The sequence below is a fragment of the Ambystoma mexicanum genome, chromosome 2p (assembly GCF_040938575.1).
Source record: "Ambystoma mexicanum isolate Mex_15411 chromosome 2p, UKY_AmexF1_1, whole genome shotgun sequence".
In the NCBI taxonomy this organism is placed as follows: Eukaryota; Metazoa; Chordata; class Amphibia; order Caudata; family Ambystomatidae; genus Ambystoma; species Ambystoma mexicanum.
In genome coordinates this window covers 43360224-43379455 of record NC_090923.1, presented here as the reverse complement: position 1 = coordinate 43379455, position 19232 = coordinate 43360224, and the positions used below count along the sequence as shown (strand labels likewise).

At 48.4% G+C, this 19232-nt stretch overlaps 1 protein-coding gene across 1 annotated transcript in view; it reads right to left on the bottom strand.

The window, feature by feature from the left end:
- The window catches only part of LOC138566177 (zinc finger protein 84-like), a 55736-nt gene extending 36822 nt beyond the window's left edge, over nucleotides 1-18914 (bottom strand). The window contains exon 1 of the mRNA XM_069643212.1: nucleotides 18786-18914. The gene's annotated coding sequence lies outside the window, so the exon portion shown is untranslated. The remainder of the gene's footprint in view (nucleotides 1-18785) is intronic.
- Nucleotides 18915-19232: the final 318 nt, after the last annotated feature.

The following is a 19232-nucleotide window of genomic DNA, read 5'->3' as shown; positions in this document are numbered from 1 at the left end:
CCACTTATTATTTGGTCTATTACTTATTACTCTTTATGGTTTAAGTTTTGTATAGCTGTGTCCTAAATGCACAAAATGAAATTCACATAAGTGCGTTTGTTCAGCATCAGTTGGAGCCAAAAGTAGCTCCCAGTAGCTATTGCCGACAAGTTAAGCAGGCTCTTCTAGGCGACAAGCAGGAGCTAAATAGCTCCCAGCTACCCTCAATTTCGACTGTCTGTGTTGGAAAACTTTGCTTCTTGCCATTAGGTCTTCCCCAACTCTTTCCATATTCTGCTCTACTCTTAAAGCTCACCTGCTCCCTTTCCATCTGTAACTACAATATTTAATCATTTTGTCAATATTTGGATTACTTGGCAGTAGGGATGAAACGGTATAATGGTATACCGTTAAAGACACCGTGAACAACTTAACTGAACAATAATAACCGTCACGTTGTTTACACCGGTATACCGTTTATACCGTTAAGTGTGCTTTTCAATCTGATTTGAAAAGGCTGCAGTAAGCAAGTGCTGCGCAGTCTTGGTCTTTCACTGTTGGATGTGCCGTCTGCCAAGGGGGCCTTGTTTGGCAGACAAGAGCATAGGGAAAGTGAGGCCACATTAGTAAATGCAGCTTTGCTGCTGTGACTGCTCTTTCTCTGTGATCAGTAGAGTCGGGTCAAAGATCAGCTGACTTCGAGCAAATTGTGGTGAAAGCTGCCCAGTGCCTGAACCTTTGCGTTCCCCATGCAAAGCTGGTAACGATGAGCTGACTGACTGGCTCTGTAAACATACAACAGACTCCAGTTCATAGACTCCGCCAGGCCTGGATTTCATGGGCAAACTAGAACAAAGTTATTTTGTTTCAGGCATTATTTATTTGAAAGGCAGCATACAGATTTTAAACGTTTTCACACAGTCCTGCTGCTCCGCGCTACAGGACAGATCTTCTATGGTGATTGTCCCAATTTTCAATTTGCAATTAGCAAGATCACTGGGACGTCACAAGGGTGAGCTGAGGGCCTGAACTGAAAGTGAGCATTTTATTTTTCCTTTTGTTCGTATGTAAACAAATGTAATACAATGTTCAGTGACTTGCAAAACAGTGGAGCCAGGAGCACTTTGCTTAGCAACCACTCAGCCAGCAGGAGCAGAAATGTATCGATTCAGCCTGGCCCGGCATCATGTGCCATTAGTTCAGTAAGTTAAGGTCCTACTGCACTGAGCAAACACACATTGGAACAGCTCTTGCTGTGGCTGTGCAAATTGTGAAAAAAAGGACGGCCAGTGAAAGTCATGCATATCGAAATACTCTCCCCAAGGTTTAGATTCAAGGAACTTCAGTTTCTCATGGTCATGGATTGGATAGCCATCCAGTTCTGTTAGAATTCTGGGATTTGTAGTTTTCCCACCAATTTGAAAGATGGGGAACTACACATCCCAGAATTCAAAGGGGGGAATTAACTGGATGCCCTTCTGATGCATTTACACAAACAACTTTAGCTCTGTAGAGCAGGCATGGACTGGCCTTTAGGGTATAGGCTCATGGCCGAACCAAAAACGCGAAATGCTTTTGTGGGCCAGTTTTTTGGGTTAAAGTGAGGCACTTTTCTGGCCAAAGTGGGCCAGTTTGAGTGACTTCACTATGCGGCTAATCGTTTGGACCACTGCTGCTGAATATTATTTTAAATGTACAATTTGCATCACATTTTATCAAAAATCTTCCCCTTGGGTTCTATTCAAACATTGTTCCAAAAGGAATGAATTCCCATGTGCAACTGTGGGCCACTTTTATGTTGGAGGCCGAGACAATTTTATGCCCCATTCGGACCCTGCTGTAAACTGTGTGAACACTGGGCCCATCAGTGCTTTCTGCTAGTAAATAAACTGCCCCCACACTGTCCTCTGTGTAGATTTGCACATTGGCACTAGAGTTGTTGCTTCGCTTGATCCTTCACCTACCTGCCTTCTGCATATGGCACTGGACTCAGGCAGGACAGATTCTACATTCAATTTGAAGTATCCCGAGCAATGGGGGTGAAATATTTCTTAGGTCTATTCTCAATTTGTGACACCACCCATGAAAGCATTCCTCCCTCTGAATTCTCATCACAAGGGCCCTAATGCACTCAGACCTGGGGAAAACGGTAATGATGGGGCTGTGGTGAGGTGGTGGTCTAGGCCATATTTGTGCCGATATGTATTTTAACTTTGTCATTTTCAAAGTTTATTTTTTGCCACTATCTTTAAGAAGGTAAATGAACATGTATTGCAAGAATCAAGAAAGAAATCCACAGCGCCCACTGAACGCTGTCCCTTAAGGATCACATGGTCAGTGGTGACTCCGACATCAGACCTTCATAATACACCAGGCAGATGGAAAAATCTATAGTGATTAGATCACTATGCAACCTTTCGTTGTGTCTGTGTTGGCTATGACATTTTTACAAAAGAAAGACAATTACATGGGTTTTCAGACCGCACACGAGTGGCTTTTCTCCCTTTAATGGGAGAAAGAGTTGTCAAAACAAACTTTCTCGCAGCGAGGGGTCATGATGCCCATGCCATGTGGTTCCAAAAAAATGCAAGTTGAGGCTAGTTTTCAAAGCGATGACCTGTGACTGAGCAGCAAGCTCATTGCTCAAAATGTGCATCATAACACTTCCACTAGTTACTCATTCATTCAAGGCGATCAACAAGTGAGCGCCATGAAAGACCAATTCTGCAGCCGCCTTAGATTCCCGGAGGATCAGCTAAATCTCTGCAGAGACAAGTTTCAAAATGCTACCTTGCTACAGCTGGAAAATCCTGCCTGCATATTCGTAAGATAACTAAAAAGCATTGACTTAATGGTATAGTTAAAGAACTTCAAATGCAAAAAAAATAAATATTTCTTTTGGTACAAGTAGTTTCAGTTGGAGTAGTTTTTAATGCTGTTCCGTAAACCGCACATGCCTGACACAAAATCAATATGTTAGCAATAGGAAGAATAAATACAGTGCCAAGAAGGAAAAGGACTCACTTTGGGTTGGCGTCTTTGGGGTTTATATATTTGTTTGGGCATTTATACAGCGCTACAAACCCTGAGGTATCTGAGCGCTGCTTATTTCCCACGGTGTGTGGTGCTCATTTATCGACCTTGGAAGGATGAAAGGCCGAGTCAGGCTAACATGTCAGTGATTACTGAAAAACCTTTTGTCCCGCTATATATACATATACATACACACTACCATCAGCCTCCATTGATCTGTGGCATGCAGATTATCAAGATGGCAACATGTTCATCTTCACCAGTAGCCAGTGGGGGAGCTAAAAGCCTAAATGATCACTTAAGAAAAACTATAAATTTTTCTTAACCAGTCGCAGCAGCGCTCCCCCCCCATCCTCCTCTCCACACGTGCGTTTGTGTTGTTAGTTGGAAGCAAGGAGTGGCATTTCAGTGGAAAGTATTTTGAAAATCCCAATTCTGGCCCTGGGTGCCTGGTTTTGTTTGTGATGATAAATCTGACAATGTATGACCTTTTAAGAAAATATTTGTTAAGATTAGTGAACTCCACCTGCTATACCGTGATAACCATGATATACCGTCATTTGACAAGAAGGTTATCGTACCGCCATAAAACTAATACCGTGACACCCCTACTTGGCAGCTAACACAGTCCCTAAGGGGGTGGGGGGCAATAGAGGGGCAGTTGGCATAGTGGGCTGTCCCTTTGGCCCTCAGGTTGCCTCCACTCCCGTGTAGGGGAGGCTGGAAACAGGGGGGCAGAGCCTGTTAGGGACGGACAGCTGGAAGAAACCCTTTCCGGCCCACAGGGTCTTGTATCCCCCATCCGCATCGAGGTACTCATCTTTGTTGTTTGGTGGCCAGGATGATTTGTCAAGGATTCGGAGGATAAGGTGAGGTGGGGATGGACACATTAGATGCAGAACCTCGCAGGGACCTGCGTTGCCCGGTTGTACCTCCACCGCCGAGCCTGCCATATGGCATATGTGTGATGCTGTAGTCGGCTCTTTAATGCCCTGCCGCCTGGTTCTGTTAGTACCCCGGCCATGGCACGCCTCGGTCAAAGGGGGCAGCAACATATGTGTGCTTGGTAGCTGGGGTTCACCTCGAAGCACCCTGCAAATGCCTGGACAGATTTAACAATGAATTCCCCGTTTAGCCCCAGAAAGCGGAGTAGCTTAAGGTGTAGGGGTGATACCTTTGAAGCGGGCGGTAAGGGATCTAATCCCGGATACATGGACTCGCTCTGCCGGTGACATCACACGTAGGGAGCCAGCTTTAAGGAGAAGAAGGCTATGCTTAGATTCCCCAGCCATTACAATAGTGCAATGGTTGGCGTTTTATTTTCTGAGCTCGGAATGCCCAAAGCAATATATGGGCATTCAAGGATGATTTCTGGTTGTTTTTTTTTATTTTAAACGACCGTTATCATGCCACTTACAATAGCACGGTGGCTAGGTGTTGGGGAGAGAACCGCAATACAGCACATTTGAAGTGTAAAGAGTGCTCCAGACGTTCAATGGGCATGAGTTAAGCTCTGCAATTTGCGATTCTTCCCTTTCCACTCCTAAAGGAATCCCTTTATCAGGTTTGCAAAGAGTTAGTAAAAAAATGCCCAGAGTTCGGGATGCCCCAGTCGCTTCTTCTGCAAGAATGGTGGGGTTTATTTAATGGAATAAAGCTACTAGTAGAGGGCCCTTGCTGCCATGTAAAGACTGCTTTAATTGCAGTGCTCGTGATTAACAAAGAGTATCAGTATGTTACTAATGCTAACTCCAATTAGTCGCTACTCCACGTCTTCACAAGGCTGTGCCAGCAGTGCTATTGAACATAACACTGAGCGATGGCGTCAGGCCCTGGCAACTTTTCCAGCAATTATGTTCTGTTATTTGTATAGTGCCCACTGCCATGGATACAGCGTCAAAGCGCTGCGAGTTAGAAAGCCCTTCCTGGTAGTACATGGAGGAGAGAGCACTGGGGAAGAAAAGGACTACAGCCAGGCTCTACAGCTCAAAGTGGAACAGTCAAAGGATTTGGGCCGGTAGTTGATACATGGTGTTTGCAGTGATTACGAGTGTATATTCTAATTCATTGTCATTATCTCCAACAGATGCAAAAGTGTGGGTCACCAGGCATTCGTTTGTGGCGCACGCAGAGAGGAAGGTACTACAGTGTCTCTCAGGAGGGTGGTGAAGTTGGTTTACAGAAAGCAAAATTGGTTTGGCTTGTTGTCTCAGGTATGCTTTGGGCCACCCTGCTGCCCACAGTTGAGAAACACCTGAGGTTGGGCGCAGCTCCAGGTGTCCTAGTGATCCACCTGTGGGTAATGATAGATGCTGCCCCCTAAGTTAAGAAACACCTGAGGGTGGGCGCGGCTCCAGGTGTCCTAGTGATCCACCTGCGGGCAATGATAGATGCTGCCCCCTCAGTTAAGAAACACCTGAGGTTGGGCGAGGCTCCAGGGTGTCCTAGTGATCCACCTACGGGTAATGACAGATGCTGTCCCCTCAGTTGAGGAACACCTGAGGTTATGTGTGGCTCCAGGTGCCCTAGTGATCCACCTACGGGTAATGATAGATGCTGTCCCCTCAGTTAAGAAACACCTGAGTTTGGGCGCGGCTCCAGGTGTCCTAGTGATCCACCTGCGGGTAATGATAGATGTTGCCCCCTCAGTTAAGAAACACCTGAGGTTGGGCGCAGCTCCAGGTGTCTTAGTGATCCACCTGAGGGGGTAATGATAGAGCATTTCTGGGAAGGCGTTTACTCTTGCGTCAGATGCAGGACACCATAAGGGCCTTGACTCGGTTGTTGGTAGGATTGGAAATAGTATGGTCTGAGATAATCCCCAGACAGGAATGGCGAGGTGCTGGGTCGGGCAAAGCAGTCGAAAGCTCTAGGCAAATGATAAACAGGACAATGGAAAGTTCATGCAGAGGGAAGGGCTGGGTTTCACCACAAATAGAATTCTTGGGGAAAAGGACCTGGCCAATTATGCATCTGATGGGGTGCACCAACTGGCGGAGGGACATGTCCTATTCCTCTTAGACATTTTTGGGAGAACTCTCGAGAGCGGGATGCACGGTGAGGGGAGCGCATGGTGTCTGCACATATAGGTGCAGGGGTCTTGTGGGTCATGGGGGCAACCCCCAAGGAGTAGTGGAGTATCCGCTTTGCTTAGGTAGTTCTCAAAAGTAAGTATTCGGATAAGGAAAAGGGATGGTGAGACAATGATTGGATCAGGCACTTGCGCAATCCCTTGGCTTAGTAGGATCGTTGTCTGTTCTCCCCTTGTTCCCCCCCTGCCTCGCCGCACCTTGAAACACTTGAGTATAGGCGTGTTACAAATGCCATATCATATCATTACTGACAGGAACATTCATTTCTCCCAGTCGTACTGTGTCTGTTCCCTCCCGTGTGCTGGAAAGATCCCAAGACTGAGCTAAATAATGTAAAACTGTAGGCTCATGGGAAACAGGAAGGTTATACCTCCCAGAAGGAGCAGGGCCAATAAGAGGAGGAGGCTGGCCCGCAAAGGTTAGTACTGGGACGAGTAGGCCTAGGCGTAATGAGGATTACCGATAAATAATCCGATCATGAAGCCTCGCTCCTGCATTCACCCCCAGATAGCCGTCCTGGACCCGTATGCCACATGCAACAAGCTATTCGCCCCAGTCACATTCCGGGAAAGCACTTTTAAATCTACCTTTACAGAGTCCGCATCTGCTTGGTGGTTTTCATTGTCCAGGGGAGAAGAAAGCTTGCTATCAACACCATCGAGTCAATCTACCGCTTCTTTGCTCAGTGCAGCTGGCGCAGATGGTAGTATTTATTGGACTGGTTACAGTGCAGTTTGACAGGGGTGCACTGGGGTGTATAGAAACTGAAGATAGATCGAAACTCTATTGATAAGAGGCCCTCAAGCAGGTCTTGATCCTTCAGTGTGATTTGAATAAAATCTGTATCACCCTTCGCCATCCCAGTGGATGCATTTATTTACCAGTGAAGATTGCGTTTCATAACTAGCTCGCCTCAATCTTGTGACATCATACAGGTAAACATCCCAATCTTTCCTCCTTCTTAGTGGGTTCCCCCCGTTTATAGCAAAATTCCCAACAAAACCCAGCACCCGTCGATTGCAATTAAGAGGGCCATTAAAAATGTTAGGTTGGTCAACCATACCTTTGATACTATATATTAGGTCGAGGGGTAGCCAACAGAGGTAACATGGTGCCACTTACTCTATCACAGTCTACAGGACCCGCTCTCTAACGGCTAGCAAAACAAGTGCCCCCAGGAGGCACCCCAGGTCTGCCTCTCCCTTCGGCCAAAGGAGCTCTAGGCATACTTTTGTTAAGTTGCCGATTATGAGGAGGCTTATTTTTCTCCGGCTCACTGGTTGCAGCAGTAGGCAGATCCTGTTTACTGCTTGCTGAGGCTGGCGCTGCCTCCTGCATCACCCCAATCTCAATAATTGTGGACAGCCTGTTTACAACGCTCTTCAGTAGGTTTACTTCTTTAATAGTGTTGGATAGAGAGGCCAGTATTCCTTGATGGCACGTACAGTCAGTTGATGTAGTCTTACTGCCAAGTGATCTGCCCAAAGGCTTCTGCTTGGACATCGCTACGACCCCTCTAGTAATTAGGCTAGTTGACTGTGCCTTCAACTGTTGAATGGCTTTCCCCCCACCCTACATCCCCCCCCTTGCCCAGTTGATCGAGTCATCCTGTGCTCCAACCGCTTTGCTCAAAATATTAAAACGGTTTGATAAAAGGAATATCAGTTACCAGAGGTACAGCATCAGACGTTGTAGGTAACGTCGACATCTTTAGCACCTCAAAAGGAGTTACACAGGCAGGTTGATTGCAAACAGTTAAGATAGGACAATGTGGACGCTCAACGTGATCAGTGGCCATTCATTGTAAAATCTCTTACACCTCCAACACCTCCCACTCCTGATCTTTTTGCAAAGCAGCAATGCCGCTGTTGGCTAGGAACCCTTCTCGGGAGCGGTTGTAGATGTTAACTGGGGAGGGGGAATGAGGTGGCATTCAATAGGATTCCTGCCCGGTCAGTTGTTCAGACTGAGATGGGATGACAGAATTCCTGCCTTCAGTTTCAGTAAAGGGATTCACTACCTTACACTCCTCCAATGGGTCGGCTTTTCCATCACCCTGCTTAATACCCATTTCCCATGATACGATCTTAAAGACAGCGTTAGCACTAGAACCAGTCTCCAATGGGTCACATTGAATTGGGGACAGTTGTAAAGCATTTGGGTTCACACTGCAATTAGTGGTCAAAGGGCAGCTTGTAATTGGCCCCGCTGTATTAACAGCATCATTGGTGTCGATTGGTTCTATATCACCCAGAAGATCCTTTATCCTGGTTATCAGGACGTTTACCGGGGATACTGGATTGGCTGCTTTCCCTTTTTGCCATATCTAGTGCGGGTGATGCAGAGTGATATCAATATAAAACTAGTCAACAGTATAAACACAATAACATGTATACACACGTTAATGCAAATTAGTACTGACTATGCAAATCAAACAAAATCTATACAAATTGTTACGAGTCTGGGCAAGTCTGGCTGGACTAATACAAGGCTATGCAGTCAACAATGTCAATACAAAACTGTTCAGGGATGTCCTACACAGATCTGTACTATACTAGCCCAGCAATATTTATGCAAAATACTGCAAAATGCTGATGGTCTGTGCAAATCCAGTAATACTTATGCCAAGTTCCACAAGTCTGAAAAATGACTGCAAAGTCTGTGCAAAGCCAGCAATATTTGTGCAATATACTGCAAGTCTGTAAAAATCAAGCAGTGTTTGTGCAAAAAGGCAGATCTAGCAATACAAATACCTAAGCCTGTACAAAGCTATGCAAAATTTTACGAGGACGGTGTAGTCTTTTTCGGATGCAAAAGAAGCAGGATATAAAAAAAGAAAGCTGTACCGCACACCTGTCTATGATGAGCAAGTGAGTGGCGCAGATATTGGTTGCATTAAAATCACTTCCTGAAAACCGATGTAAACCATAACTCAAAGTTCGCTTCGAAGGACAAGGGCGGGAAGCGAAAAGCATGCAGACTGGGCCATATGCTAGTCCTTTCAGTTCAGTATGTGCTCCTTCGATTAGAGTTGGTTATAACGCTTACCGAGTCAGAAGCAAGTCTGTCACAGGTCTGTTCCTGTGTTGTCGCATCGTGGCCGATGTTCTCCTTCTACAGAAAAGCACTGCTGCCGCTAACTGCCACAGACAGCAGTGCCCTTTCCCCAGCAGGCTTACGCCGCAAGGGCGAGCCCGCTCAGGTTTTGAAGGTGAAGGGGTTGCTTCCTCCTTCCTCCCCTGGGGGGTGTGGCCAACTTCAACCGCGTTCAACGGTACCTGGCTTGCAGCTCACAGCGCAGACAGCAGCGTCCTTTCCCCGGCGGTCCAAATGATCATCCTTGACAGTGCTGCAATTGCCAACATGCTTTGACCATGATTTGCAAAAACAGAAGATTCTGCCATTACTGTGTTCATAACCTACATCAAATCTCAGCCTCAATATCTAACAAGAATAGATTTCATTGGGGATGTGTACAGGCCCGACAGCTTGAACCGTGACACATGCAGTAAAAGGGGAAAAGGATTTCCGAAAAAAAATAGAACCAAGAAATGGCCATCCTAAAAATTGGCAGGAGTTTCTCCTGTTTTATGAAAATAAGACTAGATTATTCTCTTTTTTTTGTCCAAAACCTTAACAGCCATTGACACGAAAAAGCAGGTAATTGCTACAAACAGTATCAATGTTCTTTCTGTAAATCAAGAGATCTTGGGACTGGCTACATGTTCACTCGAAGAAGCTGACACTCGCATACGACCCGATTTATGTGATGCTGTGGAACAATGATATATCCTATCTGAGGTTTATTTTAAATTTGTATTTTATTGGACATTTGTATGATGCCTATACAGAAGTGTTTCCAGGCGCCACAGGACAAGAAGGGGGAGGGGTAACATGGGATATCATACGAATAGCAGAAACAATCCTACTATGCAAGTGCTAAAGGATAAGTGCAAGCGGAAAAGATGGGGAGAAGTGCGATAGTCGGGGGGACTCTACGAGCGGTGAGGGCAAGTGCTGTAGCAGGCCGGGTGGTAAGTGCCAGGGGTGAGGGGGGGAATGCAGTGGGCAGGTGGACTGTGTGGGGATAGTAGTTCTACAGATAAGGGGTGCATCAGCCACTTTTACTCCCTAAAAATAAAAAATGGGAGTACAAATATTCCCAACAAAAAATGGGAAACAGACACATATGACCTTGTGCTCCATGGATATATTTGGATCAGCAGTGCAACCTAGTACCACAGGAAGAAATTGCTATTACAGCCTGATGGGAAGAAGTAAACATGTATCTTTTAATGTGTATTAATAACTAGGTGCAAAGAAATAATTATTACAAAAATATTTTTACTCGCTTATAAAATACTCCTATTGGGAATTGAACTTACATGTTTACACCCTAAAAATCATTTTATTCTCAACTTAAAACAAAAGGGAGATAAATACTCCCACTTCAAAATCTTATCTGGAGCACTGGGGGATAGTCCAGGGAAGGGAGCCCAAGGGCAAGTGCTGGTGAAGGGTAGAGACTGGTGGGGGTGGGCTTGTCCCTGTATTACTCAGAAGGGACCAGGCCCCAGTCACAGTGGCAGGTGGAGAACGTAGCAAGAGAGTGGGAGATGGAAGGCAGAAGAGAAAAGGAAGGCCTTGAGAAGTATCCAGATCTTCAGTAGATCAGGCTCAAGTCTGATGGCGAGAGGGAGGCTGTTCCAGAGGGAGGCGTCAGCCGAGAGAGGGATCTACCACCCACTTGCTGCTTGGAGAAACATCTGACCTTCAGAGAGTTGGAGCCAGAGGACCGAAGGGTTCTGGCTAGACGGTATTTAGGAATGGAAACCTGGATGTAGAGAGGTTGCGCTATACAAATGTCAAAAATAAATAAATATACAAATTCTTTAGAATAGAATCTTGTTTGTTCTTTTCTTTGCAAGGAAGCATAAACGAAGATGACGTTTGGAGTGATTATGAGTGCATATGCCAAATCCTTGTGATTATCTCCAGCACATGCAAAGGTGTAGGCCATTCGGCATACGTTTGTGGCGCATCCAGAGGAGGGCACTACAGTGGCTCCAGGGACAGGGGGCAAAGTTGGTTTACAGACAACACATCTGGTTTGGCCCGGTGTCTCAGGGATGCGATGGGCCACCGTGCTGCCCACAGTTAAGAAACAGCTGAGGTTGGGTGCGGCTGCATGTGTCTTAGTAATTCACCTGGGGGGGGGTAATGGTAGAACGTTGCTGGGAAGGCATTTTTCTCCTGCGTCACATACGGTTCCATGTCATTTCATTGAGGGATGTTTTTTCATGTTTTTTTTTCCACACCCAATTTATATATTTTTCTAACCCCAGTCCAAAAAATGTGATGAGTTTTTTCAACAAATAAGTTGCGGTAAAAAACCCAGCGAAAAAAACATCCTGTGATGAAAAGACATTGTTCCTCACATACAGGACATCATAAAGGCCTCTGCGCAGTTGTTGGTAGGAATAGAAAAAGAATGGTCTGAGATAATCCCCAGGTGGGAATACCAAGGTGCCGGGTTGGGCAAAGCAGTGGAAAAGTCTCGGCAAATGATAAACAGGACAGAAATGTTAATGCAGAGAGAAGGTGTGGGTTTCATCAGACAGGATGATTGGGGAGAAGGACCTGGCCAATTGCGCACATGATGGGGTGCACCAATTGGCCCAGGGACATAACGTATGTTTCTTAGACATTTTCAGGGCACTCCCGAGAGCAGGATGCATGGTGAGGAGAGCGCATGGTGGATTTTGCTCTGATTACTTACCGGTAATCTTCATTACTCCTAGTACCACTCTTCCTCGTCACAGTACTTCCCTAATGAGGCTCTTGCCTCCGACACAGGACCTTCTTTTATTTCTTTGTATCCCTATAACTCCTCCCCCATACCCATGTCACTCAGTTTCATATTACCAAGCCGGAGCATGGGACATTCCCCGCATGGAGGGTCAGGAGGGGCGTCAGTACTGTGGCGAGGAAGAGTAGGACTAGGAGTAATGAAGATTACAAGTAAGTAATCAGAGCATTACTTCCACTTCCACTCTTCCTAGTCCCAGTACTTACCTCATGAGGTATACCAAAGCAGCAACGGGGAAAAAGGTCCCAATGAGACACAGAGCCAAAAACAGTGCAGAAAAACAAACCCCTGAGTTGGACACAATCAACCTATAGTGGTTGATGGAAATGTTTTGATCAGCCCAGGTGGCAGCCCCACAAATCTCCTGCAGAGAAATCCCCTGTGCATCGGCCCAGGAGGCCGCCAAACCCCTGGTGGACCGTCCCTGAATGTGCGCAGGCACAGGCAGACCAGAAGCCACATAGGCCATGGAGACCACAACACGGATACATCGGCTAACGGATACCACCGATGCCTCACGCCCAGCACCAGCCGGGCCAAAAGTAATCAGAAGACCATCAGAGTGGCTGAAAGGGGCAGTCCTAGCCAAATACTCCAACACTGCCTGCCGAACATCAATGTTATGCCAAGCCACCTCCTCTGGCGTTTGCGGATCCTGAAAAAAGGCAGGAAGAACCATATCCTGAGAGGTGTGAAACTGAGAAACAACCATAGGGAGAAACTTTGGATCACACCTCAGTACCACAGAGTTCGGCAGCACCCTCAGAAAAGGAGGGAGGGGGGACATAACAGAGCCCGAATCTCCCCAAGTCTACGGGCAGAAGTGATGGCAATAAGAAAGGCAGCATGTCCGATGTTTTATATCAATCTCGGAAATGGGCTCAAAGGGTGGCCCATGAAGGAACCGTAAGACAATAGGGAGAACCCAAGGGGGAAGCCCTTTATAAGTACAAGGACAGGAAGAAGAAAACAACCCCCCGAGCAACTTCCCCACCAACACCTCCCCATCCAAGTGACCATCAGAGTCCACCAAAAGGAATTTAATGGAGGCCCACTGAGAGCGAAGCGTGGAAACTGCCAGGCCCTTGTCAAACCCCTCCTGGAGGAATTGAAGGATAGCGGGGAGGCCAGAACTTATGGGAGGGATCCCAGACCGCCCATACCAGTCCCAGAAAAAAGCTCCAATGCCTTCCGTACGCCTAAAGAGAGGAGGGACTAAGAGCATTCATTATGGACTCAACTAGAGGACCAAAGAACCCCTGAGATATCAGCCTAACCCGTGCAAAAGCCATACTGCCCATTGCATCTGGCGGGTCCCCAACCGCAGATTCCCTTGAAGGGGACAAGGCCACTTCGGGACCAGCCAAGGCTCCTGGGACCGAAGCACCAACAGAGAGGGGAACCAACTCCGAGGGGGGGGCCAGAACGGAGCCAACAACAATACAGTCACCCTGGACACTCTGATGCGTTGAACACCCGGGGCAGAAGGGGAATAGGTGGGAAAGCCTAAATAGACCCTGAGGCCACTGCAAGAAGAAGATCTTGCTGAACATTGACCACCTCCCTGATATGTGAGGCCACCAGGGACACCAGATGCGATCCCCCCAGGTGCCTATCTGAGCAGCCAAGGCATTCAAGGAACAGCCAGAACCCCCTTGGCGGTTGACATATGCCAAGGCCGTCGTATCCTCCGTCCGGACAAAAGTACACCAGAGCTCGGAGAAAGGCACACAACTCTCGCCAATGGGATGATAGACAGCTCACCTCCGGATCCCACAACCCCTGAGCAGAGAGGACCCCAAAAGTAGCACCCCTAAACCCTTCCGCAGGAGTTGGTAGTAAGAGTGGTCCCAGGAGGAAGGACCAGGGACACCCCAGCCCGAAGATTCGGAACCCCAAACCACTACAGCCGGCAGACCCGCAGATCTGGTGACACCGGAATCAAAGCCTCGAAAGCTTGAGACGTCGGGAGCCAGTGGGAGAGAAGATAAGACACCAGGGGACGTAGATGAAGACGGGCCCAGGGAACTCGAAACACGCAAGAAGCCATGTGCACCTGTAATTTCAGCAATAGGCGAGCTGAGACATACTGCCTCCTGAGAACCCTGCCCAGAACAGCCAGCAAGCGACAGACCCTCGCTAGGGACAGGAACACCCCCCCATCCTGGTGCAACCTGTGCCACAATAAAAACTAGATCCTGAGAAGGCTCCAGGTGAGACTTCTGCCAGTACACCAGGAAACCCCAGTCCTTCAACGCCTGGAATACCAATCGGAGCTGAGCCATGACAGTCTGCCGGCAGGACACTTCCAATCGTTCAGGTAGGGAAAAAAAAATCTGAATGCCCTGCGGACGTAAATGCACCACCAGGGGAGCCACCAGCTTGGTGAACACCCTGGGGGCCGATCGCAGTCTGAAAGGGAGCACACTGAACTGAAAAGTTGGGATTCCACCGCAAATCGGAAGAACTTCACGTGCCAGGGACAGAGAGCCACGTGGCAATAAGCATCCTAGAGATTCAGAGACGCCATCCAAACCCCCTTGAATAACATTGGAAGAAAGTTCTGTAAAGTTTCAATTTTTAAGTGTTCCTTCTGGAACGAAGCAGTTCAGGGCTTTGAGGTCCAAAATCAGGCGATACTTCCCCAAAGGTTTGGGGACAAGGAACACCCGACAGTAGAAACCCTGACCCTGAACAGGGAGAGGAACGGGCATGATGGCGCCTTCAACATCAACTCGGAGAGAGCAGTGCCCATGGCCAACCTCTTGATCCGTGACCTGGGAACCTATCAGGACTCACCAGCCTCGGCGTCTGCCTCCTGTGCTTCCCTCACATTCCCACAGAAAGAGGGCTCCTCCTCACTTTTGGTCCGCGTCCTGGTTTCCATCGAAAACATTGGCCAGGAAGTCTGCGTTGCGTTCCAGCTGGGAGTTGCTAGGGAAACGCTGGAACGCAATGCGTCGCTGCAGGCAATCCCGGAAGTGGACATCACGGCTCCAGTGTTCCTCCGTCGGATAAAAACGGCCATGTTTCAACGCACCATGCTTCTGATTAAGTTCATTAGCTGGTGTGTTTTCTTGTCACTTCTGGATCTTTTGGACGTTTGACCCCTTGGCTTTGTACTACGGACTGCTCCTGCTTTCGTTTTTGTCACTGGCACTGCTCCCACGGTTTTTGACCCGCTTTTGCTGCAAGGACTGCTTCTGTCTTTGTTTTGTCTCTGGCACTGCTTCCACAGTTCAGACCAGGATTGGTACTTTCCTTGCAGTCCTTTTGTGTTCCGCTACGCTCCACAAACTACTATTGACCTGCTTCTCGTCTGGAATACCATTATTTTGCTGGAACAATCTACTCAAGGAAACTGCTAACAGAGACTAGAGACTTGGTTTGGGCATCTCTATAGGCGTCCTCGTGCCGTCGGAAATAGGTCCCTTTGGATTGTTTTGTGACTCTATGGATTTCCATTCCAGGACATTTCCCTAAAAGGGGAGATTCTTCATTTCAGGAACTTAAATAATACGGGTAAGAAACATTTCAAATAGAATTCTGTTACTTGGTTGACTATTGAATTGACACTCATCATTGGGGTTTGTGTGTTTAGGGAGGATTACTGGCCCACTGTTCCAGACTATCTACACCCTAAATTCAGCTCTTGATATAGAGAGGTGAGCCCTCTTACCCTACTTTGTTTTACTGTCCTTACTGCTTGTATTATTCTAATCTGTGGTCTTTGTTTGCAGCCAGCGGTGTTCCAGTTGTGTCCTCCCTTCTTTCTATTAATAGACTGCTCTGCTGTGCATATTTGACTATTAGAGTGGTACATTATTAGGATGAACTCGTCCCCTACACGATTTGTTCAAGGTATCAGGACCAAGTTCTTACTGTGGGTCATGTAAGACAGTTCTAACAGAACCACAGGCCGAACCATGCAATGCTGGACAGGAGGAGATAGGAAATGCACTCGACAACCCCTCCAAACTGTGTCCAGAACCCAGGAGTTGGAATACCCCCTTACACATACTGGAGAAAAAAATAACTGCCGGAGCCGCCAAAAGGCATGTCAAAACTGCCAGGACTTAGGTGCTGGCCCAGGACGCGAAGAGCGTGGAGGACCCTGACCCCCCCCTGCTCTCTGAAAAGAATGTGATGAGGAGCCAGGGAAAGACCTACTGGACACTGCACCAGCACCAAAGGAAGACCTCTTGGCCGTTGAAGGAGGCTTGCATCGAAGTTTGTCAGCATGTTTGTCTGCCCTAAAAAAACTTTGAGCACCTTACCCCCAAGGGAATCCCTAAAAAGCCTGGACCCATTCAAAGAAAGTTTCAGGGCAGCCACCCTCTGAGGCCCATCAGTTTTCCAGTCCCTTAGGTGCACATGCCTCTGGGCAGACACCAGCCCCCATGGCCATGGCTGAAGCCCGCACCCCAATATAAGCCAGAATAGACAAAAGTTCAACCTGTCTCTGCATGTCCGATAGCAAAGGGGCAGAATCAGAACCTTCATTGACAGCCTTCTTCAATTTCCTGAAAACCACTTAGCATCGTTTCAGCCGTGTAGGAACCGTAGACATTCGCCCTAAGGGCCATATGCGCCCCTGCATGAACTTTCTTAAGGCTGGAATTAACCCGGCAGTCCACTGGATCCCAGACGGCCGCTTCCTCGGCTGATAATGTGGAGCAACCCACCAGGCTGGCAAGGATATTGCCGATTTTAACAGGATCAGACAGCAAAGTCTTGCCCTTCAATGGGTAAAGTATGGACATGAAGCGGGGCATTTGCAATTTTCTCCGAGTCACGCCATTCCTGAAGGATTTTATCCTGGAAATCAGAAACCAATGGCAACCCCAACCTAGGGGTAAGTCCATACAGGCGAATAGAAGGGTCGGCCCCCTCCACTGGTACCAAGGGCTCTGAAAACCCCATGCAATCCCCAACATGAGCCAGCATCTCCTCCACTCCCTCTCTGTCGATGTACTTCCTCTTCTTGTTCCTCTTCGGCTGATGCTGAAGAGAACAAGATTCAGTGCCAGAAGATGAAGAGGAAGACAGGCGCCAGCGCTTGTGTCCACGTGCATGCCTCATCCCATGATGTTTATCAACTCCTGCCTGGATAGGGAAAACCGCTTAGCCTTCTTCTTTCGCCATCTGCAGACCACAGTAGAAGAGGAAGATGACGAGGAAGAAGACAGGACCAGATGCCTGCTCTTCGTGGAATGGTTACCCATCGTGTATTCACAGAAACAGGTGACCAACGGATGCCCAGGCCTCTCAATTAATGGAAAACGAAATGCCAACCAGCCGTTAGAAATGCCTGCCCTCTAAATAATGGCCAGCCAATCAATGGAAACACTTCACTCCCAATGGCAACCCCACTCACAGCACCAGAGGAGGAGCCCACCCGTCTCCGGAGCAACGTGGAGAGAGAGACCAACACAAGCTGTAAAGCGGCTCGTAGCGTTTAGGAGGAAAATATCACCAACAGAGAGAGAGGAGCCAGCTGACTCCCGCTTCAGCCGCAGAGTCCCTTCCCCAAAACTCCTTACCTGCACCCGGGCCCGCTTCTCCAGGACACGGGCCGGAAAACCCTGCGCTGGCCATAGCCTTGCTGAAGCCAGGCGAGGCATCCAACTCCACCGGGTACCAAGCCCCGCAGGGAACCCAGGAGTATCGCTGCACCTGAGGAAGCCAAAGGCCCCGCCACACAGCCCCACCAGGGTGCCAGCAATCGTCGCTCCCCACCGCCCTGTGCCGGGAAAAAAAAGCCCAACCTGCCGGAGGTTGGAAAAATTAAACTGAGTGACATGGCTATGGGGGAGGAGTTATAGGGATAAAAAGAAATAAAAGAAGGTCCTGTGTCAGAGGCAGGGGCCTCATGAGGTAAGTACTGGGACAAGGAAGAGTGGACGTGGAGGTAATGTATGTTGTCTGCAAACATAGGTGCAGGCAGAGCCGGCCTTAGGGGGGGCAGGCCGGGCAACCGCCTTGGTCGCCCCGCCCCCCAGGGTGCCATTAGCCCCTGCCACACAAGCTCCGGTGAGTCTTTCAAGGGCTCCCCCGAGCTGGCGTGGTGGTAGAAGACGTGGCAGGTGCCGCATTGTCATTGAATGCACCCGCAGCGGCGGGCTTATACAATGACAATGTGGTGCTGACTGCTGACGCGCCCTATTTAACCTCCTCGCCGGAGTGAGGTTAAAAAAAAAAAAAAAGTGGCCCATCCTGGCCCCGCCCCGCATTAACCAGGAGTGCTGGGGGTGCCAATTAGCCCAGGGCGCTGCTGCTCTTAAGGCCGGCCCTGGTTCCAGCGGTCTTGTGGGTCCTGGAGGGCCAACCACCAAGCAGTAGTGGAGTATCTGCTTGTCTTAGGTAGTTCTCAAAGGTAAGTATTGTGATTAGGAAGAGGGATGCTGAGGCAATGATTGGATTACTTACAGTATCATTAAGTCCTCCTAGTCATACTCCCTCTGCTCCCTCCAATGTGGCAGAAGGGTCCCACGAACTGGCTAAACAATGTAAAACTGTAGACTGATAGGAAGCAGGGAGGCTATACCTCCCAGAAGGAGCAAGGCCAATAAGAAGAGGAGGCTGGCCCTCAAAGGTTAATACTGGGACGAGGAAGAGTACGCCCTGGAGTAATGATGATTACCGGTAAGTAATCCGATCATGAAGCTTCGCTCCCCGGAAGCTCCTGTATTAACCCCCAGATGGCTGTGCTGGAGGCGGATGCAGCGTGGGTGCTCTGGCCTGCAGCAGTGAACAATGCACAGGTTTAGAGGGGGGTATAAATGGGGGCTTAAAGATATAAAACTCCCTACCTGGTGCCGTGTGGTCTCTTCACGAGACCCTTCCGATCCACTCATGCAATGGCGTTCGTGCCCCCTGTCCTGCCACTCCTGATCCTGCAGGGATAGCAGGCTCTGAATCCTAGAGACCGGAAGTGTCAGGGGGAAGCTCTTCCGGGTCGCCAGAGAGGCGGTGCAGACAGGCCCTGTGTCCGTGCAGCTGCCCGATGTAGCACTTCCGGTTCATTTGGAGCATCTATGCTCAGCCCCCCCTCCTTTTCTCACCGGTCTGGGTTACTTGCAATGTGTGTGTTCTAAGATGGAGCAAACGTGAGACCCTCCCAAGTGGTGTCTGTCCAGGGAGACTGGTCAGAAGTCAGACATCACACAAGGAGCCTTTGCACTGAAGCAGTGTCTGTACAGTGAACAGGCTTGCCAGAAAAGGAAACTTATATAGCCCAAAAATAGCCCAACCACACA